At 41.4% G+C, this 9257-nt stretch overlaps 1 pseudogene; it reads left to right on the plus strand.

Moving 5' to 3' along the window:
- The first annotated feature begins 4156 nt into the window (after positions 1 to 4156).
- LOC134347581 (RNA-binding protein 25-like) lies at positions 4157 to 7463 on the plus strand (annotated as a pseudogene).
- The last annotated feature ends 1794 nt before the right edge of the window (positions 7464 to 9257 follow it).

The following is a 9257-nucleotide window of genomic DNA, read 5'->3' on the forward strand; positions in this document are numbered from 1 at the left end:
GGCCAACAAATTCCATTTAAAACATACTGAGCGGAATATTTGATACATTTTGATTCGATAAGATGATGAACAGGATGATAAAACTGAATAGAATTAGATGAAACTTGAGGACATAAGAGACTACAGATGTTGGAAATCTGGAGGAACATGCAGAGGAGCTGGCGGGATTCAACAGGTCAGGCAGCGTTTATGGGGTGAAATGAACTGTTGGTGTTTTGAGTTGAGACCCTTCAGCAGGGCCACAAAGGAAAAAGTAATTGATCATGGAAGATAAACTTGGAAGATGGAAACTGAATACTCAGTTAATCCCAAAGGTACTGGAAATTTTATTTGTTACTTTCCTAAACAGTAGACCATATTCATATGATCCCATTCTATCAGGAATAGGATTCTCCTAGTGTAATGCATCTTACACTCAGCACCCCTTGAGTTTATATGGGTTGTGAAAGTCTGGGATGTACTTACCTGAGAGTGTTTCCTTGATTTATTATGCATTTTATAAGGGATTGCTTGTAGCCTTTCAAAAGGTTTTGGATCCCACATCATTTCACACATTCTACATGTATCTCACGTTATTATGCAATATTGGGAATTGGCTAGGAGTAAAGAAAGTGCATTCTGTTGTGGCACTTAAACATTTAAAGAGGAAGATTTGATTCATTGTTTGCACATTTACTTGATTTTCAGCCTGTGAGAAATTCTGTATATGAGCCAATAGTCATAGAATCACAGAGTCGTAAAACACTGTAGCACAGCAACAGGCTGTTTGGCCCATCTAGTCTGTGTTGAACCCCCATTAACCTGCCTGGTCCCATCGACTTGCACCCAGACCATAGCACTCCATCTCCCTCTCATCCTAGTACCTATCCAAGTTTCCCTTAAATGATTAAATCAACCCCACATCCACCATTTGTGCTGGCAGCTTGTTCCACACTCTCATTACCCTCTGAGTGAATAGGTTCCCCCTCACGTTCCCATTAAACATTTCACCCTTCACCCTTCACCCTTAACCCATTACCTCTAGCTGTTGTCTCACCCGACCTCATTATTTAGCCAATTTATACCTCTCATAATTTTGGACACCTCTGTCAAATCTCCCCTCTCCCCTTAATCTTCTATATTCTAGGGATTAAAGTCCTAACCTATTCTACCTTTCCCTATAACTCAGGTCCTCAAGTCAAAGCAACATCCTTGTAAATTTTCTCTGCACTCTTTCGAATATATTCATATTGTTCCTGAAGGTAGGTGACCAAAACTGCACACAACACTCCAAATTAGGCCTCACCAATATAGAATTTCAACATAACATCCCGATTCCTGCCTGTACTCAATACATTGACTTATGAAGGTCAATGTGCCAAAAGTTTTTGTTACCTGTGATGCCACTTTCAAGGAATGATGGATCTGTATTCCCAGATCCCTCTGTTCTACCATACTTCTCAGAGTCGTGCACTCTCTGGTGGTCCTCCCAATGTGTCATACATAACACTTGTCTGCATTAAATTCCATCTGCCATTTTTCAGTCCATTTTTCCAGCCATTTCAAAAACCACTGTAAGCTCTGATAGTCTTCCATGCTGTCCACTACACCCCTAATCTTGATGTCATCCACAAATTTGCTGATCCGGTTTACCACATTATCATCCAGATCACTGAGATAGATGACAAACAATTATGGACCCAGCACCAGTCCCTGCAGCACACCACTGGTCACAGGCCTCCATTCAGAGAGGCAACCAGCTACTACCACTCTCTGGGTTTTTCCACAAAATCAATGTCTAATCCAATTTACTACCTCAATTTGAAGGCCAAGCCACTGAATTTTCTTGACCAACCTCCAATTCCGGACCTTGTCAAAAGTCTTGCAAAAGTGCATGTAGACCACATTCACTGCCTTGTCTTAATCAATTTTTCTGGTAACTTCCTCAAAAACTTTATAAAATTGGTTTGGCACAACTTACCATGGAAAAAACCATGTTGGTTATCCCTAATCAGTCCCTGTCCATCCAAATACTTATATACCTGGTCCCTTAGAATATCTTCCAATAACTTTTCCAGAACTGATGTCAGGCTCACCAACCTATGATTTCCTGGCTTACTCTTAGAGCCTTTATTAACTAACAGAACAACATTAGCTATCCTCCAATACTCCGACACCTTCGGCTGTCCATCGGTTTTCAATGTTGACTAAGGCCTGGGCAAGGTTGTATGGAAGACCGGCAGTTGCCTATGCTGCAAGTCTCCCCTCTCCACGCCACCGATGTTGTCCAAGGGAAGGGCACTAGGACCCATACAGCTTGGCACCGGTGTCGTTGCCAAGCAATGTATGGTTAAGTGCGTTGCTCAGGGACACAACACACTGCCTCAGCTGAGGCTCGAACTAGCGACCTTCAGATCACTAGACAACACCTCACCTGAGGCTAAGGTTGTTTCTGTAGAAGCCCCTAGGATTCTCCTTCACCTTGGCTGCAAGAGCAACCTCATGCCTTCTTTTAGCCCTTCTGATTTCCTTCTTGAGTGTTTTCTTGCGTTTCTCATACTCCTCAAGCACCCCATTTGTTCCTGCCTGCATGTCCTTCTTTTTCTTAGCCAGGGCGTCAATATGTCTCAAAAGCCAAGGTTCCATATACATACCTTTAATTTTGGCAGGAACACACAAACTCCGTACTCTCAAAATTTCACTTTTGGAAGCCTCTCACTTACTAAGGACACCTTTGCCAGAAAACAACCTGTCCTAATCCACACTTGCAAGATCTTTTCTGATACCATCAAAACTGGCCTTTCTCCAATCTAGAATCTCAACCAGAGGGCCAGAGTTATCCTTTTCTATAATTACCTTGGAACTAACGATATTATGATCACTAGATGCAATGTGTTCTCCCACACAAACTTCTATCACGTGCCTTGTCTCATTTCCTAATAGGAGATCTGGCATTCACCCTCCCTAGTCGGGACTTTTAGGTACTGATTAAGGAAACTTATTTTGAACACATTTGACAAACTCTTTCCCATCCAGCCCTTTTACAAAATGGGAATTTCAGTCAATATGTGGAAAGTTTGAATCACCTACCATCACAACCTTCTGTTTCTTGCAAAAGTCTACGATCTCTTTACAAATTTGCTTCTCTAAGTCCTGCAGACTGTTGGGTGGTCTATAATAAATTCCCATTAAAGTGGTCATAACTTTCTTTTTCCTCGGTTCATAAAGCCTCTCTAGATGATCTCTCCAGTCTGTTTAGACTGAGCACTGCCGTGACATTTTCCCTGAATAGTAATACCACCCCTCCCCCTTTAATCTGTCCCACTCTATCACATCTAAAACAATGGAACACCAGAACACTGAGCTGCCAGTCCTGCCCCTCCTGCAACTGTCTCACTAACAGCTAAAGTATCATGATTGCATACTCATCTGCCTTCCTTACAATTCTCCTTGCATCGTAATATATGCAGCTCAGAACATTAGTTCCACCATACTCAATCTTTCCATTCCTGACCTTGGGTATGTATGTGATGCACTATCAATAACTCCAAAATACTGGAAGTAGGGTAAATACTGAAAGGCTTTTATTAGCAGTAAAATGTGACCTCCACCAAGCTGAGTATCTGCCCTGGACTGAGAGGAGGAGCAGGGCGAAATCACCTTTATTCAGGGATCTGTGGGAGGAGCCACAGGGGCAGTCAGCAGAGGGGTGTGTCCAGACAGGTAACCCAGTTACAACATATGTATATATATATATATATATGATTTACCACAGTATGTTAACAACATCTGTCTCTACAACTACTCCCCCATATATTGTGGTGCTCTGGTTCCCATCCCTTGCATCTCCAGTTTAAAAGTTTTATCTCTTTTCAATAGTATTTACACTCTGTTCAAATTCTATTCAACTGTAGTTTAATATTTTGGATACCTGCTAAAGGTGTGATATCAACTCCAAACCACTTGTAGATTAATTTGAAATGACACATTACTGAATACAAGCATGAGAAATATCTTTCATTAATGTCAGAGTGAAATGGTAGCACTTAGGCACAATAACAATTGACTGCTGTTGGCTTAGCTCAGAATAAAATCACTTTGTTAAATTTACCACATCATTAAGACAGTAAACTAGAATATTCCTCTGAGTTAGTTATCTAGTCTCAAGGCTCACATGATGACTGCTATTGTGAAGGCAGAGGTGGAGAAGCGACAAGGTTTCCATGTTACAAGAGCAGAGATTCAGCAACCTGATAACATTCTTGAGGCAGACCTGTTAGTGATCAGCCAGTAACCCAGATGTTGTGTGTTTAATATTTAAGTAATAGTTGAGATAATTACGTAGTGGGTAGTCGTCGTTGTGGCTATCCCTCGAGGTCGAGGATGATGGTCTTCATTCTGTTGATCTACTTATGGGCTCTCAAGTGGCTTATGAGTCCAATCTTGGCTTTGAAAGTTCTTCTGCATTCAGGACAGGTAGTTCCAGATGGCAGATCGCGCTTTGGTTGTTGCTGCCTCTCTTTCCATTTTCTTCTCTTTTCTTCTAATTCTGCACATCTATTGGCTTTGATAAGTTGCTGTTCCTTCTTGGATGATGGCTTGGCAGAGTTTCCTGTCCTTGGCATTGGTTTCCCAATTGTTGATGTCGACGTTACATTTCTTCATGTTGGCTTTTAAGATGTCTTTGGATCTTTTCTGTTGTCCGCCTCTTTTATGCTTCTTTAAGCTGGGAGTAGAAGATTTGTTTTGGCAGACGTTCGTGGGTAGTGGTAGTGACTCCATATGTCACTACTACAGGGCGTGACGACCCTGACTTACACGAGTCCCGGGCTCAGCTGGCTCCAGCTGACAGGATCCGGTATGGATCCCTATCCAGGGTTACGGATCCCACTGCCTTGTGGGTATCTTCGGGAAAAGAGAAGGTTAAGGAGTAAACCCTACACAAATCCGGAGTGAAGCCCCTAAGGCGGTTGGATGATGTATCATGTCACCTCCCAGCAGCTCCTGCAGCCAAGCTGATGCCAAATGTACTGCTTCGCATTCCTTTGGACCACATCCACAAGGCCAAGAGGAGGATCTTGACGTCTGGGCAGCCCAGGATCTTCATATTCATCGCCCAGGTCTGCGTCCCAGAATGGGCGCATCCATTGTCTACTTAGACAGATGGAGCCATGAATAGTTGAGAAATCTTTTGTGAGTATATTGGTTCATTAAGCGCTCTTGTTCATTTAAATAATTCATTAAGGATTATATGTATAAATATGTGAATTGCATATATCATTGCGCTACCACACGATACCTCTGTATTGCTTAAAGTAAACTCAAAGTTAGACCAGCATTTTCAGATTTGTGTACCACCTTTGAATTAGTTTAATGCTTTGAAGTTATGAAACATAACATTGATGACAAGAAATGTTTTAAATGAACCCAAGATGGCTACAAACTTGTTGAAGTGCAGCGAGACGTTTGAACTAAAAAAAAGCAGTAAGAGATGGTTGAGTTACTAAAAGCAGCACAGCACATGTTCTTCAGAAGGGAAGACATGATCAAGGTTTTTAAAAGAATTCAAAAAAGGGAAGAAACCATGTGTTCCTAAACACTTTGAGTACTGGGTGTTAATAATCATAAAAAAGAGCAAAATGGCAGGCTACATCGGAAAGATAAGCATGTTTGACTACAGAACTGATAATTGGATTTTATATACCGGGCAGATCGAGGGGTATTTTGAAGCAAATGAAATAGCAAATGAGAAGCAGGTATAAATTTTGCTGAGTGCATTGGGTTTAAGAGCATCCAATTTGCTTTGAAGTTTGTCTGCTCCTACCAAACTAGAAGAAATGAGCTTTGATGATATTGTCAAAGTAATGTACGAACACTTAGAACTGAAACAGTTGTTGATTTAATTTTCATAAATGGAATCAAAAAGAAGGGGAGTCCATTTCAGTGTACGTGGCTTAATTGAAGAAATTGCCTGAACATTGACAGTTTGGTAATGGCTTCACAATGCATGGAGAGATCGTCTTGTTAGTGGAACCTTAGAAGAAAACATCCAAAAATGGGTCCTAACTGAAGCACAACTCACATTTAAAAGAGCAGTTGAAATCGCTGTTTCAATGGAAACTGCAGACAGAGGTGCAATTGAGTTGCAGTCAGGAATGAAAGTGAGTGTGAACAAAAATTGTAACATCTAAACATCTAACCAGAAAGTGGCCTAGCTGACCAAATTGTGTTACCATTGTGGTAGTGGCTCATATACACCAGACCAATGCAGTTTTAAAGGCGAAACTTGCAGAAAATGCAACAAAGTAGGCCTTGTACAAAGAGCATGTCGGTAAGACAAAAATAAATGGACTGCACAGAGAAGCGAAAAAGCAAGAAAGTTAAGAGTCAGTTTCAAAAAGAGCACTGATTGGCATGCTATTGATGAAAAGTCTGATAATGATGACAGTGACACCGGACTGGCTGGCCTTGAGATTTACAATGTGAAAACTAGCAAAAGACAAACAATATGGCCTACACCAGAGTGAATGACAAATTAATTAAAGTGGAATTAGACGCTGGTTCAGTTGTTTCAGTCATTCTACAGAATGAGTTTGAGAGACATTTCAAGGATACTAAACTGTAGATATCCAACTAAGAACTTGAACTGGAGAAAATATGTAGGTTATGAAACCTGTGGGAATGACATTCGTGATAGTGGAGTGCAACAACCAACAAGCCACATTGAGCTTGTATATGGTAAAAACAGGAGGAACAACATTGTGAGAACATGAGTGGCTGATCCAACTACAACTTGATTGGAATCCAGCCACTATTTCCATGCCACATCTGCAATGCAGCAAACTGAAAGTAAATTAAGTAAGGTACTGGATAATGCCACAACTGTCTCCATGCCAAACACCATGAACCGTTGCCCAACAGGACAAAGCCAGCTGTTGGTACAGCCTCTGCGCTTCCAGCTGGAAAGCGTATTCGACCAAGGAAGGACCATGCTGGTCAGAGGAAGCATGAAAGTGATGAAAATTCTGCTCTGACTACAACAGTTTATGCAGGCGACATACCTGAGAAAGCTTCTGATATGTTAATCAGACAGTTACTTCTGAAATGTGGCTTGGTTTTAAGCTGGAAGAGAGTTCAAGGAGCTTCAGGAAAGTTGCAAGCATTTGGCTTTTGTAAGTATAAAAATCCAGAATCTATTATTGAAGTTTATTGCATGAACTTCAAGTGGGAGACAAAAAGCTGCTTTTAAAAGTAGAAGCAAAGACCAAAGCCCAGCTGGATGAATGGAAGATCAAAAAGAAAGACGTCAATGGAAATACAAAATCAGAGGATTTGTCAGGTGAGGTTGTGGATGAGGAAACCAAGAGGAGAGAGATCAGATCGTAAAGGGTGCAATAGAAGGATTAGTAAGAGAACACTCTAGTGATTTAAATGCATCTTTCCAAGATCAAGAAGCACAAACTAGAAGGAGAAAAAGGAAGAAAAAGAAAAGTGTCCAGAGCTGTCAGAACCACTTCCTGCAGTCTCAGAATCAGCTCCTACAACCACCATGGAGCAGGCACTAAAATCTGAGATTGCTTTTATATCCACAAGTCTCACCTGCCCAGCAGAGTGATCCCCCTTGTCAGGAAGGACAGAATCAGAATCAGGTTTAAAATCACCAGCATATATTGTGAAATTTATTGTCTTTGCAACAGCAGTACAATGCAATACACAATAGAGGAAAACACTGTGAATTACAGTAAGTATATATACAAACACATACACACATATACATAATAGAGGAAAAAACTGTGAATTACAGTAAGTATATGTACATACACATACACACATATACATATATGAAGTTAAATTAAATATGTAGTGCAAAAATAAAAACAAAAACATAATGAGGTAGTGTTCATGGTTTAATGTCCATCCATTCAGAAATCAGATTGTTGTTAGTCCTTTCTGCAGCTTGTGGCATATTGGGCAACCTTTCCATTTCCTTAGCATTTGTCTGTTTTTTAACGAGGCCGAGTTGCTAGCTCAATGCACAACCCAGCATCCCTAAGCATGCAAGGAGCTGGCCAGATTTGAACCCAGGACCACTCGCCTTGAAATCTGGTGCTGATGCCACTACACCACCAGCCAGCATTCAGAAATTGGATGGCAGAGGGGAAGAAGCTGTTCCTGAATCATCGAGTGTGCCTTCAGGCTCCTGTGCCTTCCTTCTGACGGTAGCAGTGAGAACAGGGCATATCCCGGATGATGGAGGTCCTTAATGATGGATACTTTTTGAGACATTGCTCCTTGCAGATGCGCTGGATACTACAGAGGCCCATGATAAAGGTGACTTAAGTTTAAAACTCTCTGCAGCTTATTTCAATCCCATGCAGTAGCACCAAACGCACCCCCTACCCCATACCATTCAGTGATGCAGCCAGTAAGAATGCTCTCCACATTACATCTATAGAAATTTGTGAATGTGTTTGATGACATACAAAATCTCCTCATACTCCTTTTGAAATATAGCCACTAGTCACCCCCTTCACATCAGTGTTCAGTAGATGCACCTTTGGCAGCAATTAGAGCCTTGAATATGCATGGATAAGTCTCTATCAGCTTTGCACATCTGGACACCAACTTTTCCCCATTCTTCTTTACAAAACTGCTCAAGCTCTGTCAGATTGCATGGGGATCGCGAGTGAACAACCCTTTTCAAGTCCAGATACAAATTCTCAATTGGGGAATACTTTTTATAGGCACTACAAATGTACATAGATTTTATATTCATAAAGTAACACTAGGCACAGAATTATCTGTACATAAGGTGACAGACAGAAAATGATAAAATAGCAGTGGTGGGGCGGGTTAGTAGGTGGAGGTGTTAATCAGCCTTCCTGCTTAAGGAAAGTAACTGCTTTTGAGTCTGATGTGCCTCGCATGGATGGTAGGTAGCCTCCTCCCTGAGGTGTGGGACGAACAGTCCATGAGCAGGGTGTGAGGGATCCTTCATAATGTTGCTAGCCTTTTTCTAGCACATTTCTGTATATATGTCCTTGATGGTGGGTAGTTTGTCCCTGATGTTGGCATCAAAAGTGTGGTGACACTTATGGGTTTCTCCAGCACAACTCTGTGTTTCTATATGTACATATCCGGGGCTGAGCAATGGGGCGGAATTCTTGGGGAGTTGGAGAGAGAGGTTTGGATACAGAATAACAGGTAATTGCAGATGTGATGAATTATTTATTCCTGCTGAGACTTGCAGGCTGAAATCAAGTTGAGGACCTCAGAGA

The sequence above is a fragment of the Mobula hypostoma genome, chromosome 1 (assembly GCF_963921235.1).
Source record: "Mobula hypostoma chromosome 1, sMobHyp1.1, whole genome shotgun sequence".
NCBI classification, from domain to species: domain Eukaryota; kingdom Metazoa; phylum Chordata; class Chondrichthyes; order Myliobatiformes; family Myliobatidae; genus Mobula; species Mobula hypostoma.